Source organism: Bos grunniens, chromosome 22, assembly GCF_055505025.1.
Source record: "Bos grunniens cultivar Pamir isolate PY7600 chromosome 22, Bosgru_T2T1.0, whole genome shotgun sequence".
Lineage (NCBI taxonomy): Eukaryota > Metazoa > Chordata > Mammalia > Artiodactyla > Bovidae > Bos > Bos grunniens.
The window spans coordinates 46,082,353-46,105,915 of NC_141186.1; the positions used below are offsets into that span (position 1 = coordinate 46,082,353).

The 23,563-nt window shown below is 47.3% G+C and overlaps 1 long non-coding RNA gene across 16 annotated transcripts in view; it reads right to left on the reverse strand.

Annotated features, from left to right (window-relative positions):
* Positions 1–23,563, reverse strand: part of LOC147348371 (uncharacterized) — a 200,031-nt gene that overhangs the window by 148,047 nt on the left and 28,421 nt on the right. For 13 of the 16 annotated variants that reach the window (XR_015151520.1, XR_015151512.1, XR_015151513.1 and 10 more), the window contains one exon: positions 12,287–12,358. The exons of the other annotated variants lie outside the window; for them this stretch is intronic. This is a non-coding gene — a long non-coding RNA (uncharacterized LOC147348371). The remainder of the gene's footprint in view (positions 1–12,286; positions 12,359–23,563) is intronic. 16 annotated transcript variants of the gene reach the window in all.

Here is a 23,563-nt window from a genome sequence, read left to right on the forward strand (position 1 = left end):
GTCCCTGGGACTCATGCAAAGATGAATCAAGTCTGTTCACACAAAACCAACATGGGCAATAGCTTGTTCTAGCAACTTGTTAGCCCTTACAAAAAGGTAGATGTTTGCAATAGTAGCTCTAAACTAATAAGAGCCAAAGGAGACATCACTTAAATGCACATTTTAAAGAAAACAGTGATCTGTTTCTGTCATTTATTTGATACCATGGCTTTGCTCTTTGTCTTCCTTTTACCCACCTTTCCTGCCCTTTCTTTTGCCTTGAATCCTCCATGCTTTTTTGCATTCTTTAACATATTCTCCCTTTTTCTAGAATTTTTCATCTTTTACTAAGAATAGCATCTTATTCCTTTTAAAATTAATTTTTAATATAGAGAAATGTAATGAAAAATTACCCATGGTTCCAGCCCTTGCCATTAACTACTATTAACAGACAGCATACTGCCTCCAGTCTTTTTTCTACAAAGAGAACCCCTACTGTCTCATTTAGCAAAGAGCCCAGTAGTACCTAATGTGTGTTGTTTGGGGGCCACTGCAGGCAATGGGCAGAAAGAGTTGCATCTTACTGTCTTGTAATACTTAGAGGCACGTACCTCTAGGAATATGCCTTGCAATGCAAAGGACACGTCTTTGATCCCTGGTCAGGGAACTAAGACTCCACATGCCACGGAGCAACTAAGCCTGTGTGCTGTAGCTGCTAAGCTTGCGGGCCACACCTAGAGAGTCCGTGCACCACCACGAAAGAAGAGGCGCAAGGAAGAACCCATGTGCTGCAACTAGGACTGGACGCAGTCATATAAATATATTGTTTTTTAAAAAAGAATACTTAGAAAATCGTACTAGGTCATCTCTGTGGGACATGCAAACTAGGTAACAGAGATGTTTTGCAACCTATTAACCTTTCCATTTTTCTTCAAAAAATTGAAAAGCTGCATTGAAGACTGAAGAAGCTGAAAGGTGGAAATAGGGAGAAATATCCTTTGAAGAGAGTTGTGAGCATTCTGTACTTCTTACCTTAGCCCCAGTCCCCATCCACTGTGTGTGCGGGTTGCTTCCTCTTAACCCCAAGGCACAGAGTGAGGTTTCAAGCTCATCCTTCAAGGAAGCAGACAGACTTCCTGGAAACTCTGGGGCTATGGAGACTGTGCTGGGCCATTGCCTGAAAGGCATGGGAGAGGGTGACTTCTCTGGGCACAGCCCACACTTCCAGAGTGTTTCCTCCGGACCACAAGCCAGCCACATAGGAGAGTCCCAGTCTGGAGGGTGTCATGAGGGACAATGGATGGGGTGAACCTCACCAGGGGAAAGTGGGGAGCAGCCCGTGGGGAGCTTTTGATCCATATAAAGGGCTTGGAGAGATCTCCAGTGATGAAGTGTCAGATGAGCCAGACTCCCCTGCAACCCAACATCAGGCATGGCCAGAGAAAACCAACATCAAGTTACAGTAGGGTTGATCCAGAAGGATCTTTCCTACCTTTTAACTCTCCCAGGCCTCGAGGAGTCAGAAACACAGCGACCAGGGCCAAAAAGATGAGAAAGATGGGGAAATGAAGAAAAATCTGCATGCCTCTTTCTCCATTAGAGGTCTCAACTTGAGGCCACCTGAGCTGGGAAGAGGCAAAGCTTTACCTTGAAGTGGAATTTTGACTATTACATGAAACTGTACATTATTTCTCAAAATGACACAATTTCTGAGACCATCTCTAGACTTTTTTCCAAGAGTGGGAAAGAGTTGCCCCCAAAAATGGGTTTGAATGGGCAAATGGGAGGAAAAAAGTGTTGTATGTTGCCATCTAATTGAGTAGCAAGTCTTTATGACTTAGAGGCCAAGTCTAAGTAGGAGACTCAGGTTCTATCCCTGGGTCAGGAGGATCCCCTGGAGAAGGAAATGGCAACCCACTCCAGTATTTTTGCCTGGGAAATCCCATGGACAGAGGAGCCTGGCAGGCTAAAGTCCAGGGGGTCGCAAAAGAGTCAGACGTGACTTAGCGATGAAACAACACAGCATATCTACCTACCTTTAAAAATTACAGAAATGATATGCAAACTTGCCACCTTCAAACAAATGTAAACATTGTTCTTAAACCCAGTGCCCCATTTGATTTCCACCTGTCTTCACCACCCGTAACCTTTATATTCATATAAAGCATTTACCTATGTAAAGCTTTCTTCTTTCTTTTTTCTTATCTCCTATCGTTTGATCCTTGTGGCGACTCCTTGCAGGAACAGAGTGGAGCGCCAACTCCGCTTTATCGGGGGTAAGGCTGGGGCTCACGGATTCACAGATGTGTGCACACCTGCTTGGCGGCAGCCAGAGCTCTGGCCTCAGGCTGCGCCGCAGTCCTAAGCAGGGACTGGTTAAGTAGCCCTTCCCCTGAGGACATCAAGCTTTGTCTTCTCCTCTTTCCTCCCCTTCTCCCTGTAACTCACCCTTTGGAAGGGAATCTTGGTTTGCATCCTTGGTGTGCTGCCCCGCTCTGCTGCCCCTGCATACCTTTCCTGTTAATGGAAGGCCTGGCACCCCTACACCTTAGTCATGCCCAATTCATCTTACTGGATGGGTCAGCCAAGCCAGTGTTTACTCAGGCCTGATGCCACTGGGCAGAGTCTTTTACAACACCAACAGTGATGGCCAATGAGGAGGCTTGCTTAGTTCAAGTTCATTGCCTTTTGGCATTGGTACCCAATGCCTTTGGGACAGATCCATGGCATTCCTTCATGAGGTACAATGACCATCTCTTGGGCAGTTTGGGAGCCCCCTGGTGTCATTTCGTTTGGCACTTAAGGCTGGAAGCCACCCCTGGGCTTCTCTCAAGGTTGGGAATCATCGCCTTGTAGCTCAGAGTGGGTGATGCTTCATTAAACAGCCAACTCTGCACGGTTCTTTATAAGAGGGAGACTGTAACATGCATGCTGGAAGGATACAGGGGAAAGCTTTTCAGATGGTTACCTTCCTTTCTGGCCTTTTAAAATTCAACTTAAAATTCTAATCAGTTGAGGAAATGCCATGTCCATTGTTTGGGTCATCATAAAACATTATGGAAACCAAGGTATCATTTGGGATTCTCTGGAGGAAAATGAGAACAGGGATTCCCCCAGCTCTAGTGTCCCATCCAGGCCACGCTTTGGTTGAATTCATTTTCCTCATCCATATGCCCAATTTATTTTTTTAAACTCCAAATCTGAATTTCCCCTTTACTAACTAGCCATGATTTGTGATTGGGGTGTCAAAGGACTATCAGAATACTGCTGTGGTTACAAGCGTAGCTTTGGAATCAGTCCTGAGTCTGAAGTTCGGATTAACTACTTTCTGTAAGCGAGAACTTGGCCAAGATGATTAGTTACTGGCTCTGCTGAGCCTCCGTGTTTTACCTGTGCTGTGGTTTTCAGTGTGAGCCCTGGACTAGCAGCTTCGACATCACTGAGGAATCTGTTAGGGATACGCCCTTTTCCAGCAGGCTACCCCTGGAACTCAACTGAATCAAAAACTCCAGAGGTGGGAGTAGCATGTTGAAATCACCCTTCTCAGTGGTCTACCTGGGCCAAAGCTCGAGACCTCCCCCTGCTCTGTATAGTAGAGTGAAGGTCTTGCCTTCATTGGGTTAGTTTGTGATTTCATGAGGGGACAAGCCGTGCTGGTCAGCGGTCTGCCCTGACTCCTCTGCCCCGGGCCACAGAGATATGAGCAGTGGGTGTCAGTGGGTGAGCACACAAAAGGGAAGCGAGGTTTAGCCACATCTTTGCGGCACTGCTGTGCTGGTATCTGTATAAGTGGCTGGGAGACAGTCTCTCTGGTCCTGAGGGAGCTCTAATAGGGAAAGGCGTCAGTGCAAGGATGCTCAATGAGCACAGAAGATGCTTGGTGAGGTGGAGCCCTTGAGGGACATGGGCAGACACCGCAGCAAATCTTCACGTCCACACTCAGGTCTTAAAATAACCCTGACGTCGTCTGAATGCGGCTGAAGGCTTCCGGCCCCTCACAAGCTGCTCATCTTGCCGACATCTGGGGGAACTATCTTGTTTCTTTGTTCTCAGTCTCTCTGAACTTGGTTTGCTGGTGGTATTGGCAGGATCTTCTCATTAGGAGAAGGGTAGGGGAGAAGTCTCCAGTTGGCCCGACTCTCCACGTATCACACGTTTGCTCCTCTGCCGTGCGGGACACTCCAGCCCTGTGCACATAGTTTCTGCATGACCATGGTTCTCTCCAGCAGCACGGTGAACCGCCCCCCTCAGTCACGCTGAGCCCAGGCTTTTCAGCTCCTTTGTAGAGGCATGTGCCCAGGAGGACAGGGAAGCCTGGCAATGTCTGCTGAAGTTAACAGCACCCTGCCTGGAAGGCACTGGAACGGGGCCCTCCCAGGTGGCTGCGGAATCCCCGGTCTCCCAGGTAAATGTGAGAGCACAGAGGGAGGAACACGTCAGGCGATGCTGACAAGGCAGGGTGCCAGCCTTCTGGCTCTGGTTGTGATGTGTGGCAGCCTCCTGCCTGGCCTGTGGTCAACGCCAGATCTCTGCTCCATGCAGATCAAAAAGTAGTCACGAGGAGCCATACCTTTTCACTGGAGTCATCCTCTGCTTCATCTAAGCACTTCACATTCCGAGAAAGAAAATGCACGCTCTCTGAAAACCTTTCCCGGCCCCATGAGGATCCAAAAAGCAGAGTGGGAAAAGAACAGGGACTGTTGGACACTGACGTCTCAGCAGACTTCCCTTTAGAAGTGCAACACCCGCGGGGCGGCAGGTAGAGACCCAGGCACAGGGCGCCTTCCCCGGGTAAAACCCAGATCCCTGCCAGTTTCTCCTCATATTGTTTCCTCAGCTTTGGTCACCCGGGGCTCTCTAATCTCTGTATTGGGATTCCACTGGGACTGTTTCTCATGTATTATTATTGCTAAATTTGTTGTGGGAAGAATGAATAATGACTGTTATCCTTGAAAGGAAACTCACAATGCAGGTATGGGTTCATTTACACCTCAGCTCAAGCACTGTCCATCCATGTGGAAGATTCAGGGGAGAGAGGCATGTACATTAGAAAAAAAACACAACTGAATCTAAATAATGTGAGCCCCACACTTCCTCCATGAGGTTGCTCAGTGTCAGCTACAGGGTGAGCAAGGTGCTGGTGTTGGCAAGGGTGGTGGAGAAACACACCCCAAACGTGGTTCATGAACAGAGTTACCACTAGTTCAAAAGGAATAAGGGCCCCAGATCTGTGTTCAAGGACCTGCCGATTCCCTAGGTCTCCTTCTCTCTTGCCGACTGCTGCTCCTGACATACTCAGTGGGGCACAATGGTGCTCATTTTTCCACTAGAAAGAAATAGGACAAAATTTTAACTACAAGTGGGAAAATGTGACCAAGGGCAGATTAATGCATGTTTGATTAATTGCGCATCTTCCCCACAGTGAAACCCTGACTAATGAAGAACACACCAAGTCCTACAGGCCAGAGGGAAGGGCACCTCAGTGCTCAGGATTTTATCATCACAACTCACTTGACTGCTCTACCCCTCATCCCTGCACTGGTACTACACATTCACCTCTGAGCTGAGAGTTCCGAGGAATTCAGGCTTAAATGCACTGCCGTCATTCTTGCTTGTTGGTCTCTGTGGACAGAGACATTTGCAGTCAAGTCACACTAAGCCTGGACTCTGAGGAAGCATGAGGGGTGCATATGCAGGAGGATGGCAGGATGGAAACCACGGGACAGGAGGAAAAGACCCTGCAGGTGGAGGGAATGGAGCGGACTGGGTTTGGAGGTGGGCATGGGGTCCACTGGAGAAGGGAATGGCAAACCACTTCAGTATTCATGCCTTGAGAACCCCATGAACAGTATGAAAAGGCAAAATGATAGGATACTGAAAGAGGAACTCCCCAGGTCAGTAGGTGCCCAATATGATACTGGAGATCAGTGGAGAAATAACTCCAGAAAGAATGAAGGGATGGAGCCAAAGCAAAAATAATACCCAGCTGTGGATGTGACTGGTGATGGAAGCAAGGTCCGATGCTGTAAAGAGCAATACTGCATAGGAACCTGGAATGTTAGGTCCATGAATCAAGGCAAATTGGAAGTGGTCAAACAGGAGATGGCAAGAGTGAATGTCGACATTCTAGGAATCAGCGAACTGAAATGGACTGGGGTGGGTAAATTTAACTCAGATGACCATTATATCTACTACTGTGGGCAGGAATCCCTTAGAAGAAATGGAGTAGCCATCATGGTCAACAAAAGAGTCCAAAATGCAGTACTTGGATGCAATCTCAAAAACAACAGAATGATCTCTGTTCATTTCCAAGGCAAACCATTCAATATCACAGTAATCCAAGTCTATGCCCCAACCAGTAATGCTGAAGAAGCTGAACGGTTCTATGAAGACCTACAAGACCTTTTAGAACTAACACCCAAAAAAGATGTCTTTTTAATTATAGCAGACTGGAATGCAAAAGTAGGAAGTCAAGAAACACCTGGAGTAACAGGCAAATTTGGCCTTGGAATGAAGCAGGGCAAAGGCTAATAGAGTTTTGCCAAGAGAACGCACTGGTCTTAGCAAACACCCTCTTCCAACAACACAAGAGAAGACTCTACACATAGACATCACCAGATGGTAAACACCAAAATCAGATTGATTACATTCTTTGCAGCCAAAGATGGAGAAGCTCTATACAGTAAGCAAAAACAAGACCAGGAGCTGACTGTGGCTCAGATCATGAAATCCATATTGCCAAATTCAGACTGAAATTGAAGAAAGTGGGGAAAACCACTAGACCATTCAGGTATGACCTAAATCAAATCCCTTATGATTATACAATGGAAGTGAGAAATAGATTTAAGGGCCTAGATCTGATAGACAGAGTGCCTGATGAACTATGGAATGAAGTTTGTAACATTGTACAGGAGACAGGGATCAAGACCATCCCCATGGAAAAGAAATGCAAAAACGCAAAGTGGCTGTCTGGGGAGACCTTACAAATAGCTGTGAAAGAAGAGAAGTGAAAAGCAAAAGAGAAAAGGAAAGATATAAGCATCTGAATGCAGAGTTCCAAAGAATAGCAAGGAGAGATAAGAAAGCTTTCCTCAGCGATCAATGCAAAGAAATAGAGGAAAACAACAGAATGGGAAAGACTAGAGATCTCTTCAAGAAAATTAGAGATACCAAAGGAACATTTCATGCAAAGATGGGCTCGATAAAGGATAGAAATGGCATGGACCTAACAGAAGCAGAAGATATTAAGAAGAGGTGGCAAGAATACACAGAAGAACTGTACAAAAAAGATCTTCACGACCCAGATAATCACGATGGTGTGATCACTGACCTAGAGCCAGGCATCCTGGAATGTGAAGTCAAGTGGGCCTTAGAAAGCATCACTACGAACAAAGCTAGTGGAGGTGATGGAATTCCAGATGAGCTATTCCAAATCCTGAAAGATGATGCTGTGAAAGTGCTGCACTCAATATGCCAGCAAATTTGGAAAACTCAGCAGGGGCCACAGGACTGGAAAAGGTCAGTTTTCATTCCAATCCCAAAGAAAGGCAATGCCAAAGAATGCTCAAACTACCACACAATTGCACTCATCTCACATGCTAGTAAAGTAATGCTCAAAATTCTCCAGGCCAGGCTTCAGCAATATGTGAACTGCGAACTTCCAGATGTTCAAGCTGGTTTTAGAAAAGGCAGAGGAACCAGAGATCAAACTGCCAACATCCGCTGGATCATGGAAAAAGCAAGAGAGTTCCAGAAAAACATCTATTTCTGCTTTATTGACTATGCCAAAGCCTTTGACTGTGTGGATCACAATAAACTGTGGAAAATTCTGAAAGAGATGGGAATACCAGACCACCTGACCTGCCTCTTGAGAAACCTGTATGTAGGTCAGGAAACAACAGTTAGAACTGGACATGGAACAACAGACTGGTTCCAAATAGGAAAAGGAGTACGTCAAGGCTGTATATTGTCACCCTGCTTATTTAACTTATATGCAGAGTACATCATGAGAAACGCTGGGCTGGAAAAACCACAAGCTGGAATCAAGATTGCTGGGAGAAATATCAATAACCTCAGATATGCAGATGACACCACTCTTATGGCAGAAAGTGAAGAGGAACTAAAAAGCCTCTTGATGAAAGTGAAAGAGGAGAGTGAAAAAGTTGGCTTAAAGTTCAACATTCAGAAAACGAAGATCAAGGCATCCGGTCCCATCACTTCATGGGAAATAGATGGGGAAACAGTGGAAACAGTGTCAGACTTTATTTTTGGGGGGTCCAAAATCACTGCAGATGGTGATTGCAGCCATGAAATTAAAAGACACTTACTCCTTGGAAGGAAAGTTATGACCAACCTAGATAGCATATTCAAAAGGAGAGACATTACTTTGCCAACAAAGGTCCGTCTAAGCAAGGCTATGGTTTTTCCAGTGGTCATGTATGGATGTGAGAGTTGGACTGTGAAGAAATCTGACCACTGAAGAATTGATGCTTTTGAACTGTGGTGTTGGAGAAGACTCTTGAGAGTCCCTTGGACTGCAAGGAGATCCAACCAGTCCACCCTAAAGGAGATCAGCCCTGGGTGTTCTTTGGAAGGACTGATGCAAAAGCTGAAACTCCAATACTTTGGCCACCTCATGTGAAGAGTTGACTCATTGGAAAAGACCCTGATGCTGGGAGGGATTGGAGGGCAGGTGGAGAAGGGGATGACAGAGGTTGAGATGGCTGGATGGCATCACCAACTTGATGGACATGAGTTTGAGTAAACTTTGGGAGTTGGTGATGGACAGGGAGGCCTGGCGTGCTGCAATTCATGGGGTTGCAAAGAGTCAGACACAATTGAGCTGAACTGAACTGTGGGTAGGAGGTGCTTGGGGGAGTCCTGGGGACTGGACTAAGGATGTCAGGAGGCAGGCAGCGGTGCAAACATGGCAGGCTGGGAAGCTGCCATTTCATTGACTTTGCAAAGGACAGCCTTAGAGGGTTCCTGAGCCTGTGAAGATAGGATCGCATCTGTGTTTTGGGAATGAAAGCCCGTGTTGAATGTGGAAGGTGAACTGAGAGAAAGTGCGGCAGGCAGCTGACCAGCCATTCAGAGGGCCTGAAACACTCTAGACAAAGCTCTCTTGACAGCAGTGGAGACAGGTGTGGATGCACAAGCTGATGTGAGGTCACTGTAGGGCAAGAGGTTTCGGTTGGGGGTGAAGAATAAGTTGCTGATGATCACGCCAAGGTCGAGGGCCTCTGTTTGTCCATCGCAAGCTGTGCTTTGTGAGGAACGGTTCCTGAGGGCCTTGAAGCCCTGCAGGCCTTCCCGGTAACCTCCCCCTGAAGGTCGCGGGCGGTGAGACATCTGAGGGATGAGGCAAGCTTGCACATCGGATTTTTCACCTGGGCCCAACCCGAGGTCTGCTACCTTCCGTGGGAGGGAGGCACTGGAAGCTTTGGAGAAGTAGCTTCCAGTTCCATCCAGGAGGAGATTTCTGAGTTACTCTGACTCATACATGGAGTCCTGGGTCCTGCCCAAAGAGGAGCAGGCTGCTGCGAGAGCCATGTCCTGACCAAGGTGGGTTCTCATCCGTAATGAGACAAGCTCCTCATTCACTGCATTACTGACCACTTCTTGCCTTAAGTGCTGCTTAATAAACATAAATGCCTTTAATCCACATTCTAACATTTTATCACCACTTTGGCGATGATGAAATGGGCTCATTGGACATCCTAAAACTGTTTTCCTCTCATTTTGCTCTCAAATTTTGATAAAAATAAATCAATTGGTTTTCTGGTCTATTAGTGTTTGCCACTTGATGTGTCTCTCTTTGTAATCTGAGCCACTCTTTTCTTCTCTGACAACTGTCAGGTTCTTTGGAGTGCCTCAGTGTCAGCCCTTTTTCACTTACTGATGTGGATACCTGATGGAGCCTTTCAACTGGAAACTCACGTTGCTCAATTCTGTTCACATCACTTAGTCGCCCTCATCAGACACCTTGCTCTAGTGCTTCTGCAGGTTTATGACTTTGGATCTTTGACTGCCACTGTGAAAGGGTTTGGGTGGGAAGGAGGGCATGGAAATAAATGAGCGTGTGCTCAAGTCCTTGTGTTTAAAAAGAGCTATTTTAAGTAGTTAAGTATTTTGAGCTATTTTAAGTATTTTTCAAAAACTTCATCAGAAACTGAGGCTCACATTACTCATTATTAGAGAAATGCAAGTCAAAACTACAATGAGGCATTACCTCACACCAGTCAGCATGGCCATCATTAAAAAGTCTACAAACAAACAAACAAACAAACAAAAAGTCTACAAACAATAAACACTGGAGAGGATGTGGAAAGAAGGGACCCTCCTATACTATTGATAGGAATGTAAATTGGAACAGCCTCTATGGAGAATGCTATGGAAGTTCCTTAAAAAACTAAAAACAGAGTTACCATATGATCTAACAGTCCCACTCGTGGGAATGTGTCCAGTGAAAACCGTAACTCACAGTGGCTAGGACTCTGCACTCCCCAAGCAGGGGGCCCAGGGTTTGATACCTCGTCAGGAAACTAGATCCCACGTGCAACAGCTACGGATTCTGCATGCTGCAACTAAGACCCAGGACAGCCAAATAAACGAAACCAGACACATGCACCCCTATGTTCATTTCACCACTGTTTACGACAGCCAAGATGTGGAAGCTACCTAAGTGTCCATCAACAGATGAATGGATAAAGACCACACACACACAATGGAGAGCTACTCAGTCATATAAAAGAACGAAATACTTCCCTTTGCAGCAACACGGATGGACCTGCAGATTATCATATAAGTGAAGTAATTCAGACAGAAAAAGACAAATATCACGATATCACTCATATGTGGCATCTAAAAAAATCATACAAATGAACTTATTTATAAAACAGAAACAGACCCATAGAAATGGAAAACAAACTTACAGTTACCAAAGAGGAAATGTGGTGGGGAAGGATAAATTAGGAGTTTGGGATTAACACTGCACACTTCTATAAATAAAATTGATAACCAACAAGGACCTACTGTATAGCACAGGGAGCACTACTCAGTATTCTGTAATACCTACATGGGAAAAGAATCCGAAAAAGAATGGAAGAAAAAAAAAAGAAAGAAACTGTTGGTTGTCCAACCTAATACCAAATAGGCTAACTGGAAATAATAGGCTAATTAGCATCACCTAGTATCTAGAATTGGAGAAGGCAATGGCACCCCACTCCAGTACTCTTGCCTAGAAAATCCCATGGATGGAGGAGCCTGGAAGGCTGCGGTCCATGGGGTCGCTGAGGGTCGGACACGACTGAGCGACTTCACTTTCACTTTTCCCTTTCATGCATTGGAGAAAGAAATGGCAACCCACTCCAGTGTTCTTGCCTGGAGAATCCCAGGGACGGGGGAGCCGGTGGGCTGCCATCTATGGGGTCACACAGAGTCGGACACGACTGAAGTGACTTAGCAGCAGCAGTAGCAGTATCTAGAATAATGCCTGGAACCTAAAAAGTACTCAACAAATACGTGGAGAATACATACTGTAGAACTTTGATGCTGCTTTTTAATCGCTGTGTGTGTGCACGGCTGGGGCAATGAGTATGGTGAGAAAGTAGGGTCTTACAGTACAAGGACACCTGGGCTCCACCCTTGACCCTACACAAGCCAAGCAAGTGAGTCTGAGGCTCACCTTCCTCCTCCACAAGGTGAGACTAACAACATGACAAGCAGAAGTCCAGTGAAGATTAGACTTCATGATACTGATAATTTTAATACTAATTAACAGCTACTAGTTCTCATGCCTTTCCAAGTACTTCCTGTGTATTCTTTTAACTATTCCACACAACAGCCCTATGAGGTGGGCAATACTCACATCTCATTTTACAGATGAGAACAGGAGATTCAGAGAAGTGAGGTTATTCACCCTACGTGCCCCACTCCAGAGCGAGGAAGGCAGGTTCAGATTCACACTCAAGTCTATGGTATTTACGACAGAGCCTCAGACGTGCTGGCTATTATCATTGTGTTCAGTAAAACTGAGAAACAATGTCCTGATTAACAATATCTTTTTTTTCCTGGTACTCATAATCTATGAAAACAAGGTACCGATAGAGAAGGATTAAAAGGATCCGCTGGTGGTAAAAAGCGAAGTGGCCCCTTGGAGAGGTTACGCACACACATGTCTTTTAGCACTATCATTCTGCTGTTTAAAGGTCCTTCCTCTCCCCAGCAGTTTTCAAACTATAGAAACCCAACTCAACGGTTTTCCAAGAGCTCAAAAGATAGCTTGAGGACTCAGATTTTCTCTCACCTCTGATGTTCCCATTAATTCCATTTGGATTCCACAAGATGACTGCCAGCAGCCTCAGGCTTAGACCAGCTCCTGTGGAAACAAGGCCTCTTTTCAGGAATTTTCACAAAAATTTTGGAGTCGAATCTCTCACTGCATCTGATGATCCCACTCCCAGAGCCTTGGTTGGAAGTCTGTCTACATGACATTATGTACACTTGAAAGAGAGAACAAGATGGTTTCTCCCCAAACAATTCAACTGCTGAATTGAGGAGATGGAGAAAGGGATGGTGAACAGTGAAAACAGATGCTCCTGTGAGGCGATCTGCGAGGTGGGCTCAGAGCTGGGGCACTGAAGCAAGACGGAGGGACTCAGCGGGCCTCAGACCCCTCAGTTAAGATCCACAGGCTCATATAGCTTTCCGTGCGGGGTGGGGGGCACTATGTGTGATGCAGAGTCTGGATGAGCAGCCCACGGTGTGAAACGCCCAAGTCCCATTTCAACTAGAGCAGATCTGTCCAGATAGGATCCAGCGCCTTGAATTGTTATTGGTCAGTCTCTTGGCTGCACTTTTTGCAACTGAGGCAGGGAGCTCACCTGCTCTTCCCCATCTCCTCGGGGCAAGTCAAGAAAGGCACAGCAAACGTTTGGTGTGTGATTGAGTGAATATACTGGCTACAGGGTGCTTGTGGAGGCTACAGAGAAGAATCCAAGGTTTTCCACTCCACATTCTCACCACTCATGGTTCTGGCAACCACCATATGCGTGACCATCGATTTAATGGTGGTTTGAATGACTGGACCATGCTCCCTCCACCACCCAAATGAGAACAGAGATTGTATCTGGCTTTACACTGTGACAACCATATAATGTTCAATCAATACTTGGTGATTTTGACTGACTCTATAAAGTTAACAATGCATTTTTAAATTATATAAATAATACATAAATGTGTAGCGGTTGGGAAAATATTCTAACATTACAGAAAAGGCTAAGAATTCTCTGACCAATCCCTAATCTCAAATACTCCCCTTCTGGCAAAGTGATGACAGCAACCACGATGGCAAATATCATTTCAGTTTTTTGTTTGTAAGTGAGGTTTACTTACATACAGTTTTGTGGAAATGCACAGTATTGTTTCGAGACTTATACCCAGTTCCACCCCGCGTCCTCTAGCAGTTACATCTTACATAACTACACAACAAACCAGGAAATGACATTGGTACAAAGCAGGTATATAGTTCTGTGCCATTTTATCACACGCAGATTTGTGTGTCTGCAACCACAGTCAAGATACAGAGTTATTTCTTCAATAAATTATTCTAATTATTCCATCAGCTACTCTTTTATATGGTCCTACCTCCACCTCCCCCCCTTCTATTCCCAAACTTCTGCCAACCACTAATCTTTTCTCTATAATTCTGTCGTTTGGAGACAGAATTATACAAATGGGATTATAAATTATATTAAACGCAACCATACAGTATTTGCCCCTCTGAGATTGTTTTTGTTCGCTCAACATAGTGCCTTTGAAATGGAACCTTTCTTTTTTTGAAAAATATAACATAAATGACACTGTATTATACACAAGCTTTGCAACTAGACCACGTATCCCAGACCCTTACCTTCAGGATATTCCAACATAGCCAACCCACTGTAACTGTCACATGATGTTCCATAGAGCAGTTTCATCATGCTTTCATAATTCCCCTACTGACTGTCACCTATGAGTTCTCTCCCCTCAAGAGGCTGCTTACAATGCAGCCGCTTTCCTAGGCTCTTTCACATATAGGTCCACATCTGTGAGTCATGCTTAACCAGAGCCGGAAAAGCAGATACTGGGGAAAGGGTGCCCCAAAAAAGAGTCCACAGGGGAGTCTCAAATCTTTAAACAAGGCATGGGATCAAGTTCTTATGGTTCTTGAATCTCTTTTGCTCAACACTTTTGCTAGGAGGTAAGGTGTCTTCCCACCACCTAGAAACATGAATGAAGCTGAGGTGATGGAGGAGAAAAATCAATATTCCCAGTTGCCCACCACTGTTAAGTGAATAAATTCCATGGCAATGACTTCTGCCTCCTGTGCTCTAGAAAGATCCTCTAAAGACAGACAGACAGACACACACACACACACAACCACACATACCCCAAGAGACATAGGAGTAGGTGACAGAATGCCTATCAGCCTTCCTTTGTCTTCTCTGCAGATAATAAGACCGTCTCTCTGTGTGACGAGTGGGTGGAAAGATGTCCCACAGTCCCGTGATGAAGTGCTGATGCCAAAGGCCTCGAGTGAACAGGGTGGCAGTGAGACCCTGGGAATTCTCCTGCTAGACAGCTCAAGTTACAAGCTCTCAGCCCCATCCTGACAGAACTTGACCATGGTTTCCAGGCCAGAAAGCTTTGGCAAGCCCCAAGCCCCAAACTCTGGTACTCGGGCCAGACTGATTTGTGAAGACTCAAATCCTTTTCCGCCTCCTCCCTTCTCATGCCATCCTCTGAGCCCTCTGTACAAAATCCTGGGCCTGTTACTCCTGTCTGGGAGGCTCAGAATTTAAAAAATTTTTTTTTATTCTTTGGGAAAAAAGGGATGGGGGGCGCTCATGTTAATAGACAAACCAGGAATCTAAACTGAAAGCAGAGGCCATGTAAACAGAACCCTTCTATGTGGTGGCTCCACATGAGTTTACTTTAACAAAAACAGGACAAGTAAATAAGTGAGGTTTACAAATATAAACTGCAAAGTTGCTGAAGTGTGAGATAAATTGTCTAAAGCCCTTCTGTTTAAATTCTATGGCCTGGCATTTCTCCTTTTGAGTTTCTATCAGAGAGAATCTGGGGTGGAGAGAATGTTCTGTACAAGAGAAAAGAATTTCTCAGAGTGGGGCCAAGCAATGATCTGATTAGGGGACTTCCTGCAGGGCCCTGCCAGGGTTGGGCCCTCCTCCATCCCAGGGCGCAGGGAGATACCTGGCCGGTGGTAGCACCTGAGTACCCCCACCCCATGGAAGGGACTCTTCCAAACATCTTGTTCTGCCAATATGACCCCAGAGAGCAATGTTGTGCTGGGGGTGGGTAGGGATAACAAGAAAAATTCCATTAGATGTCATTGTTACTTGAAGGGAAATCTTCTTTTATCCACCAAGACGCAGAGGATGTGCCCAGCAGGTGGAATTCATTACAAAGACTAGTGTCCCTGCCAGCAGGATTGGTGACCTGGCAGTTAACCACTCTCCCAGGGAAAAAAATCTAAACATGGCATGAGATTTCATCTGGGTGGTTCTGAGACAGTCAGCTGGATCTGGACGTGGGGGTAGGAGGTCAAACCAGTACAAGGACTGTGGGAAGAAGGCAAAGAACGGTGGGGTGGGGAGGGGGGAGGTAAGAAGACCCGTGTGCCCTGGTGTGCTAGTGAATGTTTCAACATCTTGCAGATGGGGGAAGAGTCCTGACTTGTTTCTGGATTTCCATGGAGTAAATACTTCCAGCAAGGGCAATTTCAAGTCACCAGTGGGAAGTCACTTGACTCACGAAACTCTTGAAAATTTAACAATCCAGCTCTCCCTGGCTGGTATGAGCTGGCTCCAGCCAAGCAATGTGTGCGTGGGGCAGGAAGTGGGCCGCAAAAGCTTGGGGTAGCAGGCAAAGTGGGGAGACTAAAGTCTGAACTATTTTCCCACTGATTTAGAATGCCCATGTTTCTTTCCTTTTTTTTTTAATAACGCTTAGAATGTTTGTTCAACATCTGCCTGCTCTTTTAGACTCAATGGCTGGACTGCATTTCTCTGGGTTATTGATATATTCTATGCCTGGCATGTAAGAGGGGCTCAAAACATCCTCTGATTGGTCTAAAGGTCTGATGGATGCTATAATTTATAAGAGTACCCACTATGTGCAATGCACTGGACTAAGCCCTCGACGGGAAGTATCTATTCACCTTCATTGCCAGCTTCTCAAATCATGACAGGTGGATGACATGGAGAACTGACCACATTTAAGTTTACCTGGGCTGTGCCCCAGATATTCATTTAAGCAGGCTTTCCACATGGATTTTATACAAACTGAAATTTTAGAACCACTTCCTGGTGGGGGAGATCTTATTACCATTATATAGATGAGGCAACTGAAGCCAGTAACTTTCCCAAGGTTGTACATTAGATAACCGGTCCAAGACACCCAGTTAGATCTGCCGGCTGTCAATATTAACCAGCAGACTAGATGGGTTCCCATATAACAAAACTGAGTAATTGGATGAATGAGTGAGTGCATGACAGATCTCGCCACACCAAATGTTCACTGTGGAACTCAAAACGTGAACGTCAAAGAAGAAGAAGCCAATAGGGGTCAATTATACTAATTTGGGGGAAAGGTGATGAGGCTTAAAGTAAAGATGTTGAAAACAGAATGTCAGGCATGTGGTAATGATTCAGTGCTTAGCTATGTATCAGGGACTGTGTGAATTTTGCATCACTGCACCACTTAATCTGTGTAACAACTCAACAGGAGAAATGCCGTCATCCATGCTTTAGAGTGTGTGATTCAGAAAGAATAACTCATTGAGTTCACCATTAGGAAGCAGAACAGCTGGGATTAGAACTCTAGACTTCCTGAGTCCGTGCTCCCTGGCTTCTGATAAATAGGGCTTCAAACCTATGTACTAGGACTACAGAGGAAGGTCAAAGCCACCCTGAGGGAGCGGGGAGGCAAGTCTTGGGAGTGGGCTTCCTGACAGGTCTAGCAAGGGGGACCTTCAGCAGTGGCTGGGAGACGCTGAGTGGAGCACAGGTGCCCTGAGCACTGGGAACGTGAGCCTGGGTCTATCTGGTTCTTGGAAGATGTCACTGAGGCTGGGGCATCCTCAACGCTTGTATGAACAGATGCTAGCTGCTGGTGAAATATTTCCTTACAGCTCTTCAGGAGTCTAGGTCCTGAATTTTGTCTTATCTCACAGCCATGCACAGGTCAAAGGAAGCCTGGAGCATCTCTTCTTGGAACTGAGGTCATTTCTTGGAGATGGAGGTCGTCAGTGGTGATTAAAACTTCAAAATAAAAAGGAAGTGCCTTCTGAAGAATGTTCTGTCATTTTCCCCCTTCCTCTTCTTCATCTTTCCCACTCATTGTTGTGCACAGAGCTAATGACAAAAGGATGAAAATAAAACACTTGTTGGCCGGAAGAAGCACATATTTGTGCGGTGGGGAGAACTGAGTTGGAGAGCCTGCCTTCTGCCAGGAAGACAGCCTTCCCAGGAATCATCCTTCTCGAGTATGAGGGTTTGGAATGAATACAAAATGACATAATTAATAAGCAGATCAGTGTCTGCACACAGCCTTTCTTTAAAGAATGTCTGGGATTCTGTGGGTGGGAAGAAGCCAGGACAGCAGGCTAAGGGTGAAGAGGAAGGGCTTCCACCAAATGACTCTGCCGAGGCCGTGCTTTCTGTTGGCCTGCTCTGGTCCTGGTCTTTCCTAAAGCGCAGGAGTCAGGGTGGGGCAGGTGGGCAGTCTTCCTGCATCACCACTGGGCTTATAAACTGGTCTTATCTCTCGGGAGGGAAAATGGGTAATATGTCACCACCTCCAATGAGTGCCCACTGCTGACTATCGTAAACCACGAGGGTTTTGGAGCCGTTTGTTACTGTAGTTTTATTTAGGCCCGTCCTGACTGAAGTAGTAGATAATGATGGACATTTAGGGAAAAGGTATTTGCACCTACAAAAGAACCTTATGTGCCTCTAAAATTAGGAGATAGTTGCACATTTGTAAGAAAAAAAAAAAGAAACTTTTCTTGGTCTCACAGCATGGCACTGGGACTTCAGCGCCTGACCAAGGATTGAACCTGTGCTCCTTGCGTTGGAAACACAGGGTCTGAACCACTGGACCGCCAGGGAAGTCCCAGATAGTTGCACATTTACTCATGTGTAAGGCTCCCTGAAATGCATTTTCAAATAGAAAAGCCATGACAGCAAACAGCACACAGGGCATGGTTCTCCTGTGGCAGATCAGACGAGTGGGCTGTAGGTGCTGCTGGCATCTAAGCACGCTGCACAGTTGCCCTCCCCTCCCTTGGCATCTTGTCTCAGTGCAGTCAAGGACCCCAGCCCTTACATGCACTGCCTCATGATTTCAGCTTCTCAGCAGCGCTCATCTGCACAGCACCACAAACACCAGGAAATCACAGCCTCTGAACGTCTTACCTTTATACCTTGCAACGTACATCACACATGGTGCTCCCAGCACCGTCACCATCCCACTGGGCACTGAGAGGCGGGGAAAGGGCCTTATGGGTTTGGGAAGATAGCTTCCCCAACTCCCTGTGTGGCTTCTTTTTTTCTGTCAGTCACTGCGGCACCTGGCAGCCCAGGATTTAAGAAAAGGTGGGTCACACAGGCTGCCCCTTCACACAACTCTTTTTATCTCATGTTGTCCCCGATACACTGCTGCCACTTAGGAAGTAAACCTTAACGCAGTCTTTGGCACCCTCACCCCTTTCAGCAGTACTGATGGCTAAAGTGACTGGCGTACGTGTGGTTTTACTTGCCCAGTTCTCGTGGCCTTGTATAGGCAAAATGTGCGCCCTCAGGATTTGCTTATGCCACAGCCAAGCATTTGTGCCGAGCCGCTCAGTCATGTCTGACTCTTTGCCACCTGGTGGACTGTAGCCCGCCCGGTTCCTCTGTGCATGGGGATTCTCCAGGCAAGAGTACCAGAGTGGGTTGCCTTACCCTCCTCCATGGGTCCTTCCCAACCCAGGGATTGAAGCCAGGTCTCCCACGTTGCAGGCAGATTCTTTGCTGACTGAGGTACCAGCGAAGCCCTATTTATTAATAAATGCAGGTCTCCTTGGCCTTAGGAAGACTTAAAATAACTGCAGGCAGCGCTATTGGTAAAGAACCCAGCTGCCAATGCAGGAGATGTAAGAGACGCTGGTTCGATCCCTGGGTTGGAAAGATCCCCCGGAGAGGGGAATGACAACCCACTCCGGTGTTCTTGCCTGGAGAATCCCATGGACAGCAGAGCCTGGTGGGCTGTGGTCCATGGGGTTGCAAAGAGTTGGACACGACTGCAACAACTTAGCATGCTATCACTACTGATAGTAATCGTTGAGCTGGGCCCCCTGCTAAGCACTTCCTGGATAATCAGACTCAGGCCTCACTCTCTGTCTCTTTGAAGGAGCAAGAGAATGACCTGAGCTCTGCAGATGAAGATGCTGAATGCTAGGAGGTGAAGCCAATGAGCCAAGGTCACTTAGTTTGGAAGGGATAATGCTAAGACTGCAATCCCAGTATCTTGGCCTCTGGATTTTGAGCTATAATTCACCACTGTGGGTCCTGGGCTTGTTAATGGTGAGGCATGTGCTTTGACACAGTCCTCACTCCCCACCACCAGCTCTCACTGGATCTGAGTCAGTAGAGGCAATGGGAGAGAAGAAATTAAGAAATAAATCATCAAAGGCATCAACCTCAGCATGGCTCTCTCTCGGAACTTCCCAAAGTAAGATGGCACAGTGCCTGCCTGGCTGGCCATGAGCCATCCCTCCAATCATTCAATTGATCAAACACATCTTCCGCCTACGCCTATTAGGTATTCTGCATTATTACACAAGGTGGATTTCAAATGGAACACACAGGGACCCATTCTTCCCCTCCTGTATAAGTCCTTCCCCTCCCCAACAGTGTTATAAAAAATGAAATGGGGCAAAAATGCCAGTAACCTTGCAGCCCTGCCCACAACTGGTCCGTTTCTCTTTGGCCTGAAGTATCTCTCTCTCTCAAGAGCCAGTGGACAAAGAGCAGAGAAGACCCTGATTTTAAGTAATTTGACCTTCTTTTTAATTTTGCAACCTTCACAACAAGGCCACTCACGCAGCCCAGGTGGAGCATCCTCGTCTCTACCCCACCAGTGAAGCTGAAAAAGTAGCTTCGTTCTCTTAGAACCAGGCTCAGACACCTTGGATGGCTGACAGGACCCTTGATAACCTGGTCTGTGCACTACCCAGTAACTCTCTCTCTGCTGGACTTCTCTGAGTTCCATCGACACACTACATCCTTCCCAACCTCTGGGCCTCTGGCTGTATCATCTGCCCATGACCACATGAAAACTACATCCACCCCTTACTCCTCGACTAGGTTAAGGGGCGCCATCCTTTAGGCCTGACACACGCATACTTCCTACAGGAAACCCGGGTTGGCGCCACCTTCTCAAAAACCCTTGCATGGAGTAAATGTATTTCCATCCTATCTTCCCAATTCCTCAGTACTTTTTACTAAAATTATAGGGGTTCACCACAGTTTGACTGTTTGACCATTTTATTGTGTTCCCTGACCTTTTTATTCTTAAAAGTTATCTATAAAAATTTGTTTGTGAAAAGAATCTCTACTTGAGAGGGAGTCTATGACATCACTGATGAGTTGACTCTCTGGCCTTTCCTGTAAGGACCCGGTGTGTGGCAGTCCACGGGGTCCCAAAGAGTCGGACACGACTTAGTGACCGAACAACAACAAATGAGGCCCCTCGAGTAAGAGCAAACTGCAGCGGTTTCTACTGTATGTGCGAACCGAGTAGAGGGATATTGTAAATTAAAGGGTATAACTGGGGTTCCTGTGATGTAACTTGCTTTTGCTTTTGTTTCCCACCGCTTGAATATGCACACTTCAATAAATCTTCCTCATCTGTCCAAAACAAACAAGCAAACAAAACAGCAACAATGACAAAAACCAAACCAAGAGCGATAGAGAGGAGATTACGACTGCATGTCCTGTCTGGTTCACTGTGCATCCATAGCACCTTCGGTGACCAATAGGTGGCCGACCTTCCTGGTGGCTCCGACGGTAAAGAATCTGCCTGCAATGTAGGAGACACAGATTTGATCCCTGGGTCGGGAAGGTCCCCTGGAGAAGGGAATGGCTACCTGCTCCAGTATTCTGGCCTGGAGAATCCCATGGACAGAGGCTATAGTCCATAGGGTCATGAAGAGTCGAACACGACTGAGCAACTAACTGTAAGAAAAAATTAGAGCGTGCGTAGAAGGAAGGGGTTCAGCTGTGGGGAGGTCAGCCAGCTTCAGCATCAGAGACAGACATTTCGGGGCCCAGTCTTATCTCTGACCCTTCTCTCCCGGGCATGGAGTGTTCCTCCCCACTATACCAGCGACGGCAAACTCCTGAGCTGGGGATCACTAGGCTTGTATTTTCCGAGGCTGAGCTTTCCTCCCCATTCCTGCTGACGGAAACTTGTGCTTTTCTCCTGGGTTTTCTCTCTACTCCTCCACCCACTCTGCCCAGAGCCCACAGCCCCCACAGCCCCCCTCGTGGCCGCCTTTCCCGCTGTCATCTGAATGCATCGCTTTTGGCAAAAGCAATGCACTTTCTGGCCGTCCTCAGATTTCCATCACTCTGAAGTGCGCCTCGCGTATGTTGCAGACTCACAGAGTCACCAAACACATCCCTGTCCCCTGCCCCAATCCGTCACAAGTCCAGGCCACTGACGGAGCGAGGGACCACCCCAGAACCGGCTTGCGTGGTCTTGCTGCTGTCCCCATTCCCTCAAGAAGGATGACATAAAGGAGGCACTGTGCCAGTCTTTGTCTGAGGAGGCCCCTCCCACCATACTGCTGCTGTTGCCGTTAAGGACCGGCTAAGAAACGTTTATATTAATTCGAATGCTTGCTGGGGGTGGGGGTGCAAAACACCACCCGCGCGGAAAGCTGCAGGTGTGCTGGGGGCGAGGCTCAGCTCCACTGAGTGCAGCCTCGTTTCTGTGGCGGCCACACGAGCTGCTCTCCCTGGACACTCTGAGGTAGGCCTGGATTTGCTGGGTCTGTCAGCATGTGAGCCTCTTCTGGAAAGCCCGGTGTCCATCCTTCTGTCTGTTTTGGCCTCTGTTTCCCACTCTGGCTCTCTCCTCTTCCCTCCCACCCCATTTGTCTGTGTCTCTCTTTTTGTGTGTCTGCCTCTGTCTCTCACACTTATTTTCAAGGACAGTTTCAGCCTCTTAGGGCAGGTGTAAAGCACCCGATAGACTGAAGAATCTGTATCTACAAAGATACAGCACTCTGCATTGCACCAGAGAACAGAGTGAGTCCAAGTGGACAGGTATTTGAGCTCGTTTATGGGCTGAGGCATTCCGGCAGAGTCATCTGAGGAGTGCACAAGATTCTCCTCGGCTGGCGCATGCCAGCTGGCGTGTGGTCACCCAGGAGCCAGGGCCACCCCTGGGCAAACCTGCTTGCCCCTGACACGGGCTGATCCACCAGACGTCCATGCTGAGGCTTGGTCTCTGCCAGGTGAGCGTGCGCACGCTCATCCGCACGCTGAGCATCTGGGCCTGGGTGTGCACGGGCCCACACACTAGCGTGCAGCTGAAGTGCTCAGGCCTGAACAGCTCTGCATCGTGGCTGATCTTACCCTAACCAGGTATAAACATCTGTCCCTGGCCAAACTGTCTCTCTTCTAAACTGGGACATGCCCTCCAATCTTGGTGAGACAGGAAAAAGCCCCAGTGTTCCCAGGGCAGGGTGCAGGTCTGAGGGCCCAGCTTCCTCCTCCCTCCACAAAGGGACCTGCCCTGCCACCCTCACCCCTCCAACCTCTTGCGGGGGTCCTGAGGCCTCAAAGAGTCTGTCCCTTGTCCCACAGTGTCCATGTGCCGGAGCCTAATGGTTTTGGCTTCCGGGGGCTGGGTGATGGGGGACCTCCCCCACAAAGGGCCACTATTCTCTCCAAAGCCCCCAGGAAGGCAAGTGAGGGTTGGACACAGGCAGCCCCTCTGTAGGAAGATGAAAGCCCCTCCCTCGTCACCCCGACCACCTCCTGCTTTCACACTATGGAGGCTGGGCTCTTTGATGAAGCCAGTGGCAGAAAGGGCATTGCACAGGCTCACAGAGGCAGCGTGAGGGCCGAGACCCCCCTAGCACGAGAGCCTGGGAAGAGGATGATGTCGGACACTGGGAAGGCCCTTTTGGGAGCTTGCTTTCTCAGAATAAGTCCTCAGGACCACGGAAAACATTTGGGCCTTTCTTTCTGTGAAAACAGCGTTGCTTCACCCTTACATGATGGATTTAGCCCTCAGCCCTTGTAGGGTTACAAGAGAATCAGGGCAACCTTCAGGGCTGGCCTCCTGGGGCCCCGGCTCCATCACCATCCCCCTGTCTCCTGTCCCCTGAGGCTAAACCCTCTTGAGTTTAGGACCTTAGTTCTGAGAACTCTGTGTCTTCTGCTTTCAACTGGACACACTTCCATTCCTCCCTCCCTCCTGAGTCCAGTGTGCAGAGCCCGGTCTCTGGGGAAGGTGGGAGAGACGG